At 42.3% G+C, this 18906-nt stretch overlaps 1 protein-coding gene across 2 annotated transcripts in view; it reads left to right on the forward strand.

Annotated features, from left to right (window-relative positions):
- Window positions 1–342: 342 nt before the first annotated feature.
- Window positions 343–18906, forward strand: part of col8a2 (collagen, type VIII, alpha 2) — a 51473-nt gene continuing 32909 nt past the window's right edge. Inside the window, exons 1-2 of one of the 2 annotated variants that reach the window (XM_005728834.2) lie at window positions 343–786; window positions 992–1208. The gene's annotated coding sequence lies outside the window, so the exon portion shown is untranslated. Of the gene's footprint in view, window positions 787–820; window positions 1209–18906 lie in introns of those variants that run through there. The other variant, XM_013909733.1, reaches the window with a different exon arrangement.

An 18906-nucleotide genomic window follows, 5' to 3' on the forward strand; every position in this document is an offset into this window, starting at 1 on the left:
TGTCCACTGTCATGTCATCCACAGACTTTATCAATAAAGCTGCAAAAGAAATAAAGCATAAGCTGGATCTCATTTGAAAGACTGATTTGTGATCATGTTTCCAAAACAGTAAAGAGGCTAAAAAGGCAGCGTGATTTCCTGGAGGTGAGTTTGGGAAGGCGAGGAGAACAGTGAGAAACAGAACATGAGACGCCTTCGAATTCCCCTCTTCTCGTGTTTTTTTGTTCCCCTTCCCTCCTCTTCATCCTACCCCACCCCTCTCTGCGCGGCTGCTACCCCACCCCATCCTGCTCACTCCCCTCCTTCTTCACTGCAGCCAGCCACAGACACTTGCTTTTTGTATCAAGGGGGCTAACCCAATGAACAATCCTGTCCGTCTTTCCCAAAATAAGCTGGTGGGAGAGGGATCGCGTAGTAAGCCAGAGAGATTGGAGCAGCGAGGTGCACAGCCCCCCCCCGCCCCACCTCGGGTTATAAGTCCTTGGAGTGGGAGCACAACCTGCTTGGACCCAGATACACTGCCTCGCTGCCTGCCTGCCTGACTGACCTGAGTGACTAACTGACTGAGTTCCACTTCACTGCTACTCACTCTCTCTCCCTCTGTGTCCTGCTCCCTTGCTCCTTCCCTCCTACTTTCCACCCTGGAGAGCAAGAGCGCACAGATTGGGAAGGTGTTCCTCAGACCTGCGTCTGGACAGCTCGAAGACGACACAGAGAGGACGTTTCCCCATTCTCACCCTTTCATCACCTCTGTCACTTTTGCCACCTCTGCCCCCCCCCCAAAAAGTACATGGATAGAACTTTTTTTCTTTCTCCCTTCCTTCCTTTTTGTTTGTTTTTGTTTTTGCTGGAAGCAGAAAATTAAAAGTTTTGCAGACAGTTATCTCAACCTGCAGTTGAAGATTTTCAGTTTTTAACTTTTGCATTTTGTTTTTTTTTTCTTTTCTTTTCCTTTTTATTGTTTGCTTGTTATTCTTGCACCTGCGAGCAGCGCTGGACCAATTCCGAGTGCCAGATCTTTGCCCAGGAGGACCCTACTTGTTCGCTGAAAACCTGATGCCATCACATCCCATGGGAGACACGAGTGGCTGAAGGAGGGAGGTAGAAGAGACCCTGAACCACCTGACGCAAACACCTAACGCTGCCCTTGCCCAGCGATCCTCCCCCCCACCCCTGCTCTCCTCCACCGAGTCTCTGAGGAAAGAAAGGTAAGCAGGTTTCCTCTGAATCCATTAGCATCCTCGTGGTCATCTCTTTTCTTTTTTGTGCCTGAGGTGGCTAAAAGCAATTAAGAGAGAGAGCGGGAAAGGAGGAAAAACAGATTCCATTTGTTAGTCATGGGACTTGCATAATTCTCCTCAGTCCTAAGCCAGCGCACAGCGTAACAACTTGCAGACTAAAAAGAACTGAGCACACCAAAAGCACACTCAAGTGTTCCACTCACACTGTGTGGACGCTGATTTTTATATAAAATTTGTAGCTGCGCACCGTCTGTTGATCTTTGAGTGTCCCGTGAGATCGATGATCTGGACTGTTGCTTTGTGTATGCGCAACAGGTATGCGAGTTTGAGATCTGGGCTAAGACACTGTTGATGCATCCATGCCCATACATCTGGGACTTTAGTTGATGATGTTGAAGGGGGCGTGGTGTGCATTGCAAGTGTGTATCGGGGGCTCGGCTGTGCAGCAGGATATGTTCAAGGTTACAGATGTAACAAGGGTGTCCTCCATGTGGATGGATCTGTGTTTTCTGTGTAATGCAATAGCTGCTCTTAATCATATAATGATTGGTATGTGCAAGTGCAAAGGAAGATTGCAAACGCACACAAAACGCACACATGCTCTTCTCTTCTCTGCTCTGTCCATCCACTGTGATACCTCTGGCAGGCGACACTGCATTCCTTTGTAACGGCATCCTTCCATCGCAAACAGAGAGAGGACAGACAGTTGTGACTCCGAGCCCTTGGGTGTACTGCACGACAAACTAGCAGGGATAGATAGAGAAAAAATGCAAGCTCTGTTGAGGAGATACATTTTTGATCACATGTGTTTTAGTGCACCAGCAGCAGCGGCGGCGGCAGTGGCTTGTGGTGGCAGCAGTAGAGTTTCTTTGCAAAGGAAGGAGGGGAGGTAGAAAAATATACAGAGTAAGAGAGGTGTAGAGAGAGAGTAAGAGACAAAAAAGTGGAGGGGGGGAGTCTGGAAAAGACAGCGGTCAGGAAATCTGAAATCCAAAAACATTTGGCAGCATCCCTCTACTTTGCTGGCCTACGGCAAGAAAAGTCTACTAAACGTGTACCTGTGTGTATGTGTGAGTGTGTGTGCTGGTATGTGTGCACACATGCTTGCCCTAATGTGACTGGATCTCCACTAGAGTGTGTAAACAGTCGTATGGGACACACACTGGAGTGTGAGCGCTCTTCTTTGTTGGTGAGCAACAACAGGAGTGTGCAGAGCTGCTGGTGTGCAGCAGTGAGCCAGCTTCCAGTCAGCTTTCCACACGTGCATGGCTTTGTTTCGATTAAAGAATTGATAGATTAAAAGATTTACATTCCTCTCAACTTCTTCAAGAATTAACGGTCTGTTTTGTGTTCAGCGCTTGACAAAACCTGGGCTAAATGACTTTCACCGATTTGCACCCTCCAGTGGGCGGCGACTGGTCAGTTAGTAGCTGACTTGTGGTTACAAGCAGCTCAAGTGTGTGTTTCGTGTGTAGTGCATTATATAACCACAGTTACCAGACTCCAACCAGCTGCCCATGCAGGCCTTTGATACAGAGTGCCAAAAGTGTGACCAAGCATACACAAGCAACAGTCACGCTGGATACACAGCGGCACACACGGCACACTTTATGCCCCGTGTAAAGCAAACACCTCCATGTGGATTTACACCTCACACACACACACACACACACACACACACACGTTTCCAACAGATGAACATACTCGACTGTCAGCGCTGCTGCCAGACTGCCTGCTCATATACTGCTGAGCTTCTCATCCCCCACTGCATTCAGTTTATAGGCTGTAACATGTGACGTTTTTACACTCCAAACTCAACACCAGCTCTTGAATTTTTTCCCCCTCAGTAGTTTAAAGGGAATTTATTTATTTTCTTCCTTAAATGTTGCAGTAAAAGGATAAAGGACATCTTTGTGGATCTGTAAACTCTTGGGCGAGCTTTCATAGCCATTACAGCGGCACAGACCAGAGACAGCCAGCAGAAAACCTGTTCTCGGATGTCTCCCTCGTTACAAATACCCATCTGTTTTGCTAATGTCCTGTATTTGTGTGATCGAAGAGCAAAACAGAAGGATAATAAAAATAGAAATGTTGCTGTGCTGATGAACTGTGTCACCCTCTTGTAAAACAGTCCAAAGAGTGTGACCTCAAGGGGGCAGAATAGCAGGCAGTTTCAAAGACACCTGGCACTGTGTAGTTAAAAGCATACCTATTGTTCTCTCTGCTAATTTTCAAATGAATCTTTATTGAAACATGTTTAAGTAATCTTAAAAATATTATTCTTTTTATAAATTGCCTCACAACTCTGATAACATTCAAAGAGGTGTCCTAATTCACTGTTACAGTACAGCTGATCATGATTCATTTTCATTTTCGCTGACTTAGAGGAGGGGATATCCGCAGTCCATCACATCACTTACCAACTGTACTCAGTTTTCAGCCTCCCCTCTTGTGCTGTTAAATGATGCCAAACCACTTTTAGCAGACTGTATCAGTTTCATGTGCTAGATTGTGCTTCCTCGCAGTCCCTTTGTAGCCGTGGCTGTGTAAGCTTTTGCATGTGTGTTTGTGTTTGAGAGCGGGCAAGCACTTGTGGCTCTATTACTTTCAGTGCTAGCAGGAAATGAAGGAGAATGCCACTCATTTTCCAGCAAACGTAAACGCCCACCTTATTCCTACACACACACACATACACAAAATCACATGAATGGACACACATACAAGTTCTCCCTGAGCCTTTTGAGTCGTGGTCTTTTTGTTTGTCTGTGGTTTTATTATATAATCCTTATTTTTTACTTTGTTCTTATGTTACTGGGGATTTTTCTTCTTTCATATCTGTTCCTTCTGTGTTCCTAGCTTTTTTGTTTGTTTGTTTGTTTGTTTTTTACAAGTACTTCCTATTTTATTTTGAAACTTCTTCTACGATTTTAGTTTGCTCTAGTGGTGTGGAATACTGCAAATTCTGGTACTGCAGATACCAATACCGATGCCGATACTTTTATCTTATATAGGCAGCTGATGCAGGGTAGAGCAATGTGTAATAACTTAAGAGATAATCATCAAGAGACCTGGAATGTAAGGTCTCTAAAGCACTTCGCGTCAGCTTCTGTTGTTTAAACGTGCTATAGGCTATAAATAAAACAGACGTGACAGTCAACACAAAAAGGTTCAGACATTTTTCATAGTTTGAGATATATTTTTTTCATTTCCAAAAGAAAAATAAATTATTTAACACAAATCAGCAGGCGGCATACTGATCTCAGAGGATATTAGGCTACTATCGACTCTGATATCAATACCTAGATATTCGGATCCATCTGCCCACGGATCCTATCTTCCTGTTTCTGCCCTTGTTACTGTGTTGTTTGGGTTCACCTACGCCATATTATGCTTTTCTACCAGATGTGTGTATTTGTTAGGTTGTCTGCTTCCTTGCTCCCCTTCTGTTATTTTGTCGTCTCGTAAAGGTTAAAGATTTCCCTGCCCCCTTGTGAGCCTGGTTTAAAGTTCTTTTGTTCAGTATGCCAGCTGTTAGGTCAGCCTTAAGAACTTTCCTCCATGATTTTCCTAACATGACTCTGTGGTACACAAACAGACACAAATACTGTGCAGCACCCATTATGGGGAATGCTAACTGGTGCTGCTGATATACTGAATGAAGAATTCCAGTGAAGGATGGGGGAAACACTATACAGGTCCTGGTCTTGATCAGAGCCTGGCCCATAACATTAAAGATTAATTGGCTCAATTTGTTTTTCAGCTAATAGGGGAATTAGAAAAAGACACAGTGAAAGGCATGAACTTGTTTCCCCGTGCCGACGCATGGAGATTTGCATCCTGCCTCCTTTTGCTTCGTTTGACCTTGTGTGTTTATACTGTCTAAGCTTATTTGAACATCAACAGTAGCCATCTTGGCCCACACATGCGAGCTGATATATGTGGAAGTCAGTTAGCTGAATGGCAGATAGTGAATCTGCGCAAACATACGGCCCTCCAGAGTGGATGGAACAGCATGTTATTAATCAGGCCCTTGTTTTGAAGGACATTGTTTTGGCTCTCAGCTCAGAGCTAGAGGACAGAAAGACAAGGAGAGGGGGGAAAAAATGCAGTTTTCTCTCATTTGAGCTCTGTTTCATGTGGATTAGAATTTTGACAGCTTTGCTTATTTAGTTTTCTATTTGAATTATTCTCTGATTCATTTACCTGTTTCCCTTTATCTGTGTTTACCGATCTCCCACTCCTATTCCCTCATAACTGTGTCTGGACCAGAGGAAGTTTTTCCACTGTGCTGGCAGCAACAAGGGGATGGAGAAAGAGAGACGGGGGGAGAGCAAGCAGTGGGGAGGCTTGGCAAATGTGTTATTTTCCCTCCGCCTCCCATTGACTGTCAGCAGTGGTTCAATCTTTTAAAAAAAGAAAGCGTGCAAGCTCAAAGTAGCTTGACAACATACCCTTATCACTCATACAGCAGCAGGAGGAAACTGGCGGTGGCATTACTACCCCACCCCCCAACAGCCCCCTTTCTCCTTGACTTTTATCCAGTTGTTTTAGCATCTCTCCGTTTTCCCCATTTCTTTCCATTCTATTTTACTGGTTTAGTCTACAAATCCTTTTGGACTGAACCCCAACTCTTTACTGGGCTCAAACGAAAACCCCTGTGGTAAAGCAGTGCTCTTCCCCAATGCCAAACATTGCTTTTAGTCAGTGAGGCCTGAACAAAGCGCAGTGAGGAAACAAGCCGCGGACGGAATACGTATTGAGCAACAGCTTCCCGGAGTCACATCTATGTTTTTCCCGCCTGCCTCTGAGTGTTGTGGGATGACAGCTTGTGTTTCCAAAGGGAACCCAACAGGAACAAACAGGAATGAGAGCGTTGGTGCTCATCCAGCAACAGAGCTGTTTCTAGTTAATGAGATGTGACATCTGCTGTTCTGCTGATGAGGCTGAGTTTTCCTTGGTTTTAACTCTGGATGCAAGGATGTAAAAGATTCCCAGCATCTCCAAGGGAGGTGTGGAGCGATGTCACTGCTCAAAAGTCTCATAACACCGAGAGAAGCCAAAAGAAGACTGTTTGATGTGTGGGCGGCCGCGTAGCCCACGTGTTTGTACGTTCAGATAGTTAGTGCAAATGAACATGTGCGCGGAGTGCATGTGGGCAAGTCTATCTGTCTTACCTCTCATTCATTGCCCCCCTCTTGCCCCCCCTTAACGTCTGGCGAGGGTTTTGTTTGGGGCTTCCAAAAGCAGGACTTTTGGCCAACTCTTAACAGGGGTCAGCTCCTCAGTATAAAACTTACATTATCCCTCTTTTCATCTTGTTGCAGACGTACTTCCCAGGCCAGCAGTTTATTTTTTATTATTTCACTTCAGATGCGGGATGGATATATCTCTCTCTGACGAGTCAATAGTGAGTAAGGGTTTGGAAACAGCTCTTCTGAGACTATTTGAAAAGCTCCAGACTTTGTTTTTGTTCAGTCTGTGCTTGATTTAGATTTGTGCGTAGGTGTTTGTAAAAAAAAAAAAGGAGAAAAGAGACTAGGGTTATTGTGGTGTTATGATCCCCTTGGAGCCGGATAATAAAAAGTATTTCAGAAAGCCAGATTCTCTGGTGTAGAAAGGGGGATGCTTACTAAGTGACACATGTATCACATGCTAACACAGAGTAGAGTTTTCCCAGTGACCACTTGTAGACAACAACAACGTCTGCTATCAACAAACAACCACACTGCTAAATTTGGAGCTTCTAATTTCTTTATACCACAGAAATGTGTATTAACCACACCCCTGGAGCAACAAAAGTGTCATCTATTTGACCTACGCCATCTAGTGGTCACAGGTATAGTGGCCTCAAACACACCGCAACTTAAGAAAAATGGTGCAACAACAGGAAAAAAAGCTCACCAAAACCCCTCACAAAACACAACAGAAGTATTTTTGGGAAGGCAATAACGTGACGGAACAGCAGCGGAAGTGACAAGCTAACAGTAAATGGCTAGCAGCAAACATGTATGTGCAGTATTATACGAGTCATGTGATTAAAACACACATTACCTGCATCTTTTCCTCCCTCACAACACGAAGAATCCTCCATGTCTTTTGTCTCAGAGCGACCCTTCACGTTTTGATTTCTGTCACTTCCAGAACTGGTCGGTCACAGTAATGTCTCCGCATAAACACGTCCATTATGTTTTCTGAGATTTTGCTTTTCTGTACTTTCATTGTGTTCCATTCAAGTTCCAATATATTTCCATACTTGCACTTGCTAGTGTTTTCTTAAGTTGCAGTGCATTTAAACTATCAGGACCAACATACATAGAACTTACAGGTAATAAGGAAGAAAAGGAAGAACTCAAAATTATATGTTTGTCACTCTTCGTGTAGGTTTTTGTATATAAAGAGCCTACCTGTGCATGAACATGGAGTTCACTGGGAGAAGTGTGAAAAAATGTTTAAAAGAATAAAATAAAAAAAATACACAAAAGCACAAGCTGTGGCTGCAAGAAACACGTTTCATTGTTCTTAACTATCAGTTTATTTTAGCTCTTTGTATTGCTACATTAGCTTTGCTTACTTTTCTGCAGCACGCTAAGGACCAACAACAGCACAAGAAAGAGTACTTCACAGACTGGTTGTTTGTGACACTGCCCCCTGGTGCCATTAAACAGCTACAATATGTAGATGACAGTCTGCAAAGCTGTATGTGAGCAAATGCAGACAAGAATGCAATATATCAAAAAAGTCACCTTTGTGCTACTGAGAGTCACTGCTGGCATGATTAAGCTGCAGTTGTCCACTATGAGGGAAGGGTTGCCGCAAGCCGGTATAAAGTTGTTATCAGATTTCTATCCTCATGTGAACGGGATCCTCCAGGATGACAATGCCCCAGTCCATATGGTTTGAGATGTCACTGAGTGGTGTGATGAGTATAAAAACCATGGACTTTCACATGGACCAGTTTTAAACTCAATTGAACTCGTGTTTGAAAGTGTTCTCAGTCTTCACAAAAACATCAATACTTAGGGGAATGGTGCATTGTCTCTCCAGAAGATCTCAACAACCTTGGAAAATTAAAATCAGGGCATATTGGAAACATATTGGAGTCTCTGGTGACAAAACACCTCACTAAGACATTTATGTTGGTTTTTCATTTCATTTCTCACCTGTCTGTTAGGACTCAAGAGCTAAAGCTGAAATATTGCTGCTTTATTACTCTGTTCATACAAAAAAAGAAATCTGAAGAACTTTAAGTCAGTGTCTAGATGGCAGTGGTTGTGATACCTATATCACATGGGCCAATCATACATTGGGTTCACAAGGGAAAACTTCTTTCCCTATTTCTAAATAACAATGGCTCCTTCTTGTATCCATACCAGATTTCTAATCTATATTATTACTACACTTTATAGTAATTTATTCCAAACCACAATGTTTACCTAACCATAATGAGGTACTTGTTTTAAAATAAACCAAGATTTCTCTGGAACTTTTGTGTATCCAGATTTTAGCATTAAGTTCGTCAGTACCTCTAAAGCCAATCATTTCATCTGCAGCACTTGTTGGTCTTAAACGCTTTCAAAATATTATATGTTTTATGCTCATAAGATGGGGGAGATTTATTAACTTAAGTAACTATATTGCAATGATGATCTGCTGCTCAGCATGATATAAAATGAAAACACATTAGACTGTCAGTGTTCCTTATGTCCTTTCACTTGCAGGTGACCGCAGGTACTCACCACATGGCCACAAACATATGTAACCCATCTTTTATCCAACCTTAAAAAAACTAGCAGGGTTTGCCAGTTTCTGCCCAGATAAACACCTGAAATTTAACTTGGCTCGCAGTGTTTCTCGAGGAAGTGGGTTTAAAACAACTTATCCCTGCAGCGGACCACCCCCTCGCTTTTGAGCTGTGTCTTTTGAAAATGCTCTTATACCATACTATATTGGCATCTCAGTAGCACAAATTACACCTCTGATGGTTCATACTGTCTTTGTGTACACTTATTTATATTTACCATGGCTCCATTCCCATATTTAGCGAAAAAAATAGAAGAAAAGGAAGAAAAACTAAGCTCTTATATTATTCCTTGATTGTTCAGTGCAGGGTGCTTTTTCTCTCAGACTTTATGTTTAAATGGCTTTGGCTTAGAGACCTAATCCTTTCTGTAAAGACTTTGAGGCCATTGAGCAACATGTGTTTCATAATGCAAATGCTCAAAGGCTTTAGGCAGCATACAACACAACCAGTCCTTCAAGGCTTTTGTCTTGATCATTTCCTGTAATCAGCAGCAAAGTAGTGAAACGACAAAATGGAAAAAAAAAAAAGCTTTGTGCTCATTCCAGCTTGTCTGAGGTGCATGCAGTGCAAGCTTTGCTCCACTGTTCTTGTGTGTGTGTGTGTGTGTGTGTGTGTGTGTGTGTGTGTGTGTGTGTGTGTGTGTGTGCATGGTCCTAACTGCAGTTCTTTTGTGTTTATCCCAAAAATATATGTAATGCTTTCTGGAGTCAGACAGCAAAGGCGATGCTGTTTGGCAGCGCTTCTAAGTCCCTAAAGAAGCTGTTGTGGGAGAATTATTGCGTTTCATGCTCACAGGAAAGGTTCTGCCTATAGAAAACAATTTAGGACGGATACATGTGGAGTTGCATTTCATGGAAAACATTTGCGATGCTCCGCAGTGAAAACCAAGATAAACACCAGACTGACTGCACGACAGCCTTATCGGCTGCCTTTCCACTTTGCATACATTTACAATATGGAACTGCTGTTGGCTGTAAAGCAACGCAGACATGAACTATTTTATTAAAAACTGAGGAAGGTCAAAGATTTACATGATCTGATTAAAATCTGGATATTTTGCAGGTGATATATTACAGAATAAGCGAACGGAAATAAAACATGCCTAACCAGACATTAACCATGCAAGTCTGTGACTGTTTGGACAGTGAACGCTACAGAAGTACAACCACTTCTGGGAAGATGTTCTTTGGCCAACCAACATAATACTTAATTAGGGAGGGCATTGAATCAATTACCACTCACCTTCATGTGGTTTACAGATGGCTGTGCACTCTCTCTCTACACTTTTCCATCTATTTCATCTGCAGGCCCTTAGTTTAAAAAAAAGCACCCAAAAAAAAGAAAGAAAAAGAAAAAAAAAAAAGACGTTGCCTCATTGCTAATTTGAACCAGAGGAGTGGTCATTTCCTAACAGTGGGCCCCGGCCGAACCGACAACCAGCCCAATGAGCCTCAGCTGGATTGCTCCCAAAACTGGGCAGAAACCACACAAACCCTAGTCTTCCTGACATGTGGTGAAAGTGTGATAGGGATATGGGAAACATCAGCACGAGTTAGGAAAGAGAGATGGAAACACATCTATTTGGAAGACTGAAGTTGGACAGAGTAAAACTGGGGAAGGAGAAAAGTTGAAGGGCCTGCTTTTGGAAGGAGGAGGTAGGAAGAGATGAAAGCACATGGACAGATGAAGGTAAAGAACATAATACTGAGAAAATAAGCTCAGTACGAGGGCACGTCACTTTGTAGCAACCGTGTGCCGTCTTTGATCTGGTTGAGGTTTTGAATGAGGGTCAGCAGAAACATGCAGGGTCACCTGTTTACTCCCAGATGTACATTATTTCCTTTGAATTACTAAATATGAAGTTACCTTTTTTCTATTCCAATATGTGTTCACCCACTATGCCCATTCTTCAAATTTACAATCAACATGTCATCAGTCTGAGTATTTCTTTTAAGATTTAAAAGCTACAATTGATGAATCACAGTGCTGCCTTTATATTGTATTAGTATTTAATTTAGCAACATGGTCTCATTGTGTCCTGTCATACAGGATTAATTTGTTCTACTCCAATCACTGTAACTGGATATTCTGTATCTGTCATTGTCTGGAAGGAAGAGGCAGGGATAACAAGGAGGCGGAGGAGGAAGACGAGAGGATGCAGACATGTCTGCCAGATCAATATAGTGAGACAACGTGTCCTGAATGCTGCGTCCCTGCCATATGACAGCCCGCTGATTCAAACCTTATGCTGGAAGAAGAGAGACAATGAGCAGACTCCAGTGTTAGGGGCTTGTTCACGGTTAAATTGCAAAGAAAAATTTGAGGAGGGCTTTCGCTTGTACTGAAGCCTTGTTTTTCTGAACTTTTCGATGTTACAGTCTGGAATTTGCAAAGGGCCACTTACATATAGGGACGGTGTTACAGTGAATTATTGCAGATACCCCTAGCATTGTGGACTTTTCTTTTAAGCATTGTTGGTTTTAATAATAATAGATTGGATTTATATAGCGCTTTTCAATGCCACTATTCATTCACTCTCACATTCACACACTGGTGGAGGCAAGCTACGGTTGTAGCCACAGCTGCCCTGGGGCAGACTGACAGAAGCGAGGCTGCCATTTCGCGCCATCGGCCCCTCTGGCCAACACCAGTAGGCGGTAGGGTAAAGTGTCTTGCCCAAGGACACAACAACCAGGACAGAGAGCCCAGGGATCGAACCGGCGACCTTCCAGTTACAGATACGCTTCCCAACCCCCTGAGCCACGGTCGCCAACAATGCTAACACTCATCAGTGGTGTTATTAGGTGCTGCAGAAGATTCAAGCAAAAAATCAGCTAAACTAATCACGCATATTTAGTCCAGCACCTTACAGTTGGCTCATAGAGTCAGGAGAAGACAACTGGTTTGAAAGAGAAGTGAACGAGTGAAAGAGCCAGCTCTTATTCCTAATGCCATAACCCAGTGCGTCACGCAGTACTGCTAAAGAACACTTTGTGGGTAACTGACACACACTAGCAGTTTTGACAAGAACTGCATTATCTGACACACCAGAAATAGAAGTATAAAGTAGCATAGAAACCACACAAATCTAGAAGTGCATGGTTAATTTAACCTGGCAGAAAGCACCTTCCCCCCATTTCCTTTTATTAAAACCAGTTTCTAATTGGCGTTGCCTCTTGCTGGGGTTACCGAGCTGCCGCAATGATGTAGGTTTGACGCAATATTTTTTGGTTTCTTTTGGTCTAGAGACTGAACAGCAATACCACCTGGCAACCTCTGGTTGTGAGGGAGAAATCTTTATTCCCAGACTGGTTGCAGACGGGTGAAACTGGTCACAAGGAGAAAGCAGATGCTGCACAAAAATTCTTCTTGTGATTGCTTTGTTCACTAGTTCACTAGCAGATTGCTGCAGTTGCTCATAGTTTGCATGGTGGACACAAACTACAGAAGACTTGTCTGTAGCCACTCATTATTTACTCTTTGAGATGTTGTGACACTTGAAAAATGTGACTCAAACAGGAAACAGAGGATGTTTGCTTTCAAAGTAAAAGTTTGACTTTTCATGAACCACAGCTTTTAATTTTAAATGAATTCAAATGAATGTTTCGTGTTTCCAGTTTGTGTTGCATTTTTCACAGTTTCACTACAGCTTGGTGAGTATTGTTCATGGATAAGTCGGTGCAAACCACTGGTGACTACATCAACAGGTGACCAAAGGTATCGCAAGGAGGTTCTTGGGGCACCATCGTATACTTTTCTGCGACCAGTTACACGTAGCGACAACAGACGACTCGCAAACCAGTTAGGGAATACACATTTTCCTTAGCAGTGACTGCTGACAACATCGAGCAACCACTTGCCAACCAATCCCTGAATACACAGTTTTCACTACTCACTGCTAGTGACCACTGACTGGTCTCTATTCCTGCATGAATGGATTTTTAGCAATGGAGTTCACACCAACTGCCAGCAATCTTCAGCAGCCACACACAGCCTGCGTATTCTTTGCGTGGTAGTCAAGTACTCACAGACAAGTCTCTAGGCTAGTGTGACCGAGGCCTTAGTGGTATGTTACACATTTCCTTGCTCTGATTGCTAATTCATTCTTGATTTTCATACCTCTGCAGGTGCGTCTGAGACATTCTAGACTAATAGATTTGCTCTTACTCATTTATCTTTCAATTCCAGGCTTCTACATGAGTGACAAAACTCAAGACCTTTTAAAGTATTTTAGACATTGCCACAGGATAACAATTTCGTTAATTTTGAATATAATATAAGAATATGAAATAATAGGGGAATGTACAGTCCACTATATTGGTTGGTTCCTTTATCATTAGTTCTTCATGCTGAAACCATACCCAGGCTGCAAACATTTTCACTAAATATACATATTTCTGCCAGAATCTGTGTTTTAGCTTTGTCTTTTTTGTTTGCAGTCTGATGTCTTGTCTTGAGGTATGCTTAGGAAGCTTAGCTATGACAGACCAGGCCATTACCTCTCACGTGGAGACAATGATAAATCCAGACCATGTCAACACTTGTTGGAAATATGCAGATGCCCGGACAGTACACTCTTATTGTGCCCTAATGAATTGTAGGGGTTTCCTTGGGGGGTCTTTATATGGGTGCATGTGATCCAAAAAACAGCTTCTCTGACATTTCTCTCCGTCTTGTGTCTCGTTTCGTTTCTGTGTATAATTCTGTTGATTGCAAATGTCTTGCTGTTTTCCCCAGAGTTTTGGTTGTTGAAAGGCGATCTCCCAGTGTGCACAAAGTGATGATGAGATTCAAATTATTCCAGACTTCTTTCCTAAGGCAAATAATGCTTCTGTTGCAGAAAACATTCTTGCTGCTATCCTCTTGCTGCTGTTAGTCACACTAATTTCACAGGTTTTTTCCACGATTCAGATGGGTTTTTTTGCTGGCATTTAAAGCTTTTGACTTGTGAAATTCAAAATGTATGAGTACATTGTGATAAGAACATGTAAAAAATGCATAAGCTATGATTTGCGCCAATACTAGGGTGTTACATCATGTTTTGTTATTGAGTCTATCACTTTGGAGCAGCACTCAAACCAAATACAAAGCAAAATTTCATCTCACATTACTTGTGTGAATGCAGTGGCATGAGTAAGGATGTTATCAGTGTCTTATCATCAGGAGCATCAGGTGAGAAGAGCTGATGTGTCTTTGCAATCCAGTGTAAAGCAACTTTCTGCATAAGTTTAAACATTTTTAGTTGTGCAAATGCAGATTCCCCTGTCTTCCCATCACTTGATGCATTGCATAGACTTTGTATGTAACTCCTAAGGAAGAGGTGTAGGTTCGATGTACTGAGGTGGAGGGTAACATCATGGAGGCTGAGGTGGAAGATGGGTGTGTAGCATTTAAATTTGAATTCAATTAAACTTATACTAATGAGTGCATTTGCAGGTTTCTATCTAACAATAACATTGTTACTGTACAGAATCTGACCTCTGTTAATATTCTTCTATTGTCAAAAAAATTCATTGGCTGTCGTCTGCCTGAAGGCCATCGCCAGATCCTCCTGTCTCAGGAAAACCCGTGCCATCACAGGTGTGCACCCCACCCACCACCAGTTTGAGCAGCTGCCCGACACCCCACCCCTGTCCACTCACCTCACCAATCTGAGCCATGGTCTGAGTAACCCTCATCACTCAGGCCACTCAAATACAGACTCTGTACTCATACTACATCTGTACTGTACTCAAACTCCTACACATACCACTACAGGCTAATTTTGCTTGTTTATTCACAAACTGGTGTGAAAGCTAAGGTAGTTAGAGCTCCACCAAGCAGAGGTTGGCATCAGTGGTTTTCTTACTGCTGCTTTACTTCTTGACCAGTGACAAATATCAAACAAATGGTAGAAGACTCCACTGAGTCTGCGTCTGTTAATCTGCTAATCTACTCCATGTGACAAAATTCTCCTGTCTTTATCCCTACACATTACACAGCTCGCAATACAGTTATTCAGAAGGGGGTGGGGGGTGGGGGGGGGCTGTAATGCTGCCAGTGTTCAAAATTGTCCAAATAGTTCTTAGGCCTGCCAGACACAACAGCATATTCACAGTGCTTGCCTGTATATTTTATTCAGTCTTGCACATTTTGATCCTGTATTTGTTGAGTCTTTTAGCAAAATTGGCATTTTGCTTTGCTTTGCATTTTTTGACACTTCCTACATATCTCGCTTGTCTATTGTCAAGAGACACCACGGTGGCACCGTTGTCCTTGTCCATTTTCTGCAAAGTGCATGTGAGCAAGTTTCGGGTGCTCCTCAACACGTTCAGGTAAACGTCAGAGATGACATATGGCTGATCTGTAACCTCTGCTGCATCCTATGTACTCCCTGCAGCTTCTCTGTGTTTTCCCACTGGTGCATCACTCACTCCATAGAGGGCGTCTGGAATGCGTCTGCAACCACTTTCGTTGCATTTTTCAGATTCAAGACGAGAATTCAGACAGTAACACAAAGCATCTCTGGTGGGTGGGAGCATAGATACAGAGGATACAAAGTAATGGATCGTGTTGTTTGTTAGCTGAGAAAATGGTCTGATCCCCAGATATTGAAATTGAGACTGTCTAGAGCTTAACTGTTTGAAAAGTGTGTTAGAACAAAGAAACATCTTTGCTTTGCTTTCTTATTATTCTTTGGGAAACTCAGTTTTAAATGCACATGTTAAGGTTTTGTCTCCACTATCAGTCTAGACTCTATTTATTTACACATCTGTGCTTGTACGATAAGCAAATTGTAGCCATTACCGTATGAGTGTGAGAAGGCAATTGCGTTTCTTTTTTTTTCGCCTCACAGTGGGGATAAATAAGCAGAGGCAGACAGGGTGTGGGGTGGGGGATGTGGGTCAGAAAAAAGTAAAAGTAAAAAACGTGCACAAACAAAAATGAGTGTGACCACTGTGGGAGATGTGGTGAACATCAAGATGGGGGGAGTGGGGTTGGGATGGGAGGGTGGGTGGTTGGGTGAAAGAAATTTGGCATCTTGGATGGAAACGAAGGCCTGGAGCCGGCACGTACTCGCACATAAACACGTGCGCATATACACACACCAAGACTGTCCAGACACCGGCACTCATCATTCAAACGGCTTTTTAAGAGCCATTTAAGTAATTCCAATAAAAACCGCAGCCGTTATAATACCTTGTCCATGGGAGACAGAAAGAGACTAAGTTATGGCATGGGCAGGGGTAGGGGGTGAGAGGTGGTAGAAAGAAAATGCAGCAAAAGTAAGTCAGACAATGTTTGTTTTCAAGTCTGCACTTTGAATCCTTTTTTTTCACGACATTCTTACTCTCTGCTTTTCTCTGCAAGCACGAGGAAAGTTTGGCAGTCTGGAAAATAATTTGGAGATAGCAATAAGGTGCAAAGTTTTGATATAACTGCCACGCGTATCAGCAATCATTTTAATACCTCCCTTAGACAACAGTGTGATTTTTCCCACCTGGTTTTCTTTGTGTTCTTGTAGGCAATTTCAAGTACTGATCCCGTGTTGGCAACTTGGTTGCTGAGAAACATTTGACCCTGTTGCGTTTTGCTTCCGTTTGCTACCTTTCTTATATCCCCTAATGTGTGACCCATGTGTCACCCGTGTGCTACTGTTTTTTTTCATGACTGAGTCATCCCCATCTCTCTCACTGAGACCCAAGAGGACTCTCTGACAACAACCGCCTCAAATGTGAGACCAGATCAGCATGTAACAGGAAAGTAGGGGGAGTTTATCTGTCTGCTTCATGACCTTAAATCTCCATCCAAGGCCAACAACCACATATGCATCATTGCATTCCGACGACTGTTATTTTGGCATTACGTCTATTTGCACTGTTCTCAACTGAGGAGCTGTGAAAAGCCGTCTAAACACAGCTCCCTCATACCATACAAGTCTGGCCAGCGTTAGGAAAGCCGCGTGAGTGCAAATATGGTCCAGGGAAATGGAGATGTTGGATAAGCAATGCTCTGCAACTTCATGCCTTTAGCTCTTGGGTGTCTTGAGCTTCTTTTTTTTTTTGCTCTACTTTTTCACTCTACTCCAGTCACATTCTGAGGCATGTATATCTCTGTGAAATCTGTAAAAGCTCGTTTAACCCAAATTATGAAACATATTTTCTCAGTTACCCTTTGCATTGGATAACTAGGCAGATTTTTTTTTTACTTGTCCATAATGCTTGTCTGGGTTTTCTGAATCAAAGTAAATGAAATTTCATAAATAGTGTTTAAAAAAGCAGATAAAAAACTTCATTACAAAGGATGTGCAATTTGGACTCTAACCCTACTAAACTACAGACAGTTTTTAGTGCTTTGAAGTAATAATTTTAACTTACACAGTTAATTATGTTACTTTTTATAATACCCCAATACTTAAGAAGATTACCGCCACACCTGGAAAGCATCCTTCATTTTCTTATGATTATCCAATTCAGGGCTTTTGGCAGGTGCTGGAGCCTATCCTAGCTGTAATGGGGCAAGAGGTACACTTTGTACAATCAATTGCATGGCTAACACAGAAGGACAGACAACTATTCATGCTCATATTCCACCAATCACCACTGAACCCAACAACATGTCTTTGGACTGGAGGAGGCCAGGGTACATAGGGAATGCCATGTACCCTGGCATTCCCCAGGGTACATAGCTTTCATTGCATGTATTCATTGGTTGAAGTTATTTCAACCAATGAATGCTCATTGTTTTAAGTAACTTTGAGTTACCATTGATACGTTGAATATATTGTACAGAATGTATGTTTCCTGTTGTGTAGTTACCTCTAAACATACTGACTCAGGCTCATTTTAATGGCAATATTGCTAGCATGTCCTCCAACAAACAACAAGGTCATTAGTTTCCTTCAGAGTAACCGTTTTGTCAAAATTAATAGCTAGCTGATATTCTTATTGCACCTGTAGCTCCATTGTCACGCTCCTCTGTGGGCCACCAGGTGTTACAGTGCATGTTTAGTTAGCACGTGCTTCTTAAAATTAGCATTAGCATGTCACTTTGACTATGTTTTTGTATCTTTCTACCACAAATTAAAAATAACATAAAGGCTTTCCTTGCTGCCATTTTGGTAGCTGAGCAAGACATGTGCACAGACACTCCTCAACCTCGACAGCGCCTTAGCTTCTTGACAGCAGAAGATAAAAATCAGAAACAAATCCACCTCAAATTTACAGGACATTACAAAAAGTACTGAGTACTCTGATGAGTGACTTTGTAATTGTAATGCAATCACTTCAACACTGTATAGTATACTATATAAAGAACCAATTATCAATGCAGGAAAACTCCTAGCATGCCTAGCCTTATGCTAACATGGTTGTGCTTTGCCTGCCCACTGCTACCAATTTGCTTAATTAATAACAGACACTTAAGCCACCTAATCAAACAGCTTTTCTGGATTGTCTGGATTATCACGACAACCACCTGACCCACAGCTGGTTGTCATGTTCAGAGTGCCCTCTGGTGGACAAACTATGCATTATCATGGTCATAACAAGGTTGAAGGGTACTCCTATCTCTCCTTTACACTCTTTACATTTTAATTTATCAACCATTATACCAATATATTGACAAATAGCTATAAATCAGCCCCTCAGATAGACTGATACATCATTCAGACTATCCGTATACTAAGTAAACACTGATTTTCAGCCAAGACTAGCCAATCAATATTAGGTAACACCTGTGATTGGCAGTTGGTTTGCACTAATAGAATCTGAGTGACACTGCTATCATAGAGTACAGGCATACATCATAGGAATCATCATGGTCCACTGTTTACCAAATTCTGGTTTCTATTGCTGAAAAATTCCAAGACAAAATAATTAAAAT

This window comes from Pundamilia nyererei, unplaced genomic scaffold (assembly GCF_000239375.1).
Source record: "Pundamilia nyererei isolate P.nyererei 1_Seehausen unplaced genomic scaffold, PunNye1.0 scaffold00030, whole genome shotgun sequence".
NCBI classification, from domain to species: Eukaryota; Metazoa; Chordata; class Actinopteri; order Cichliformes; family Cichlidae; genus Pundamilia; species Pundamilia nyererei.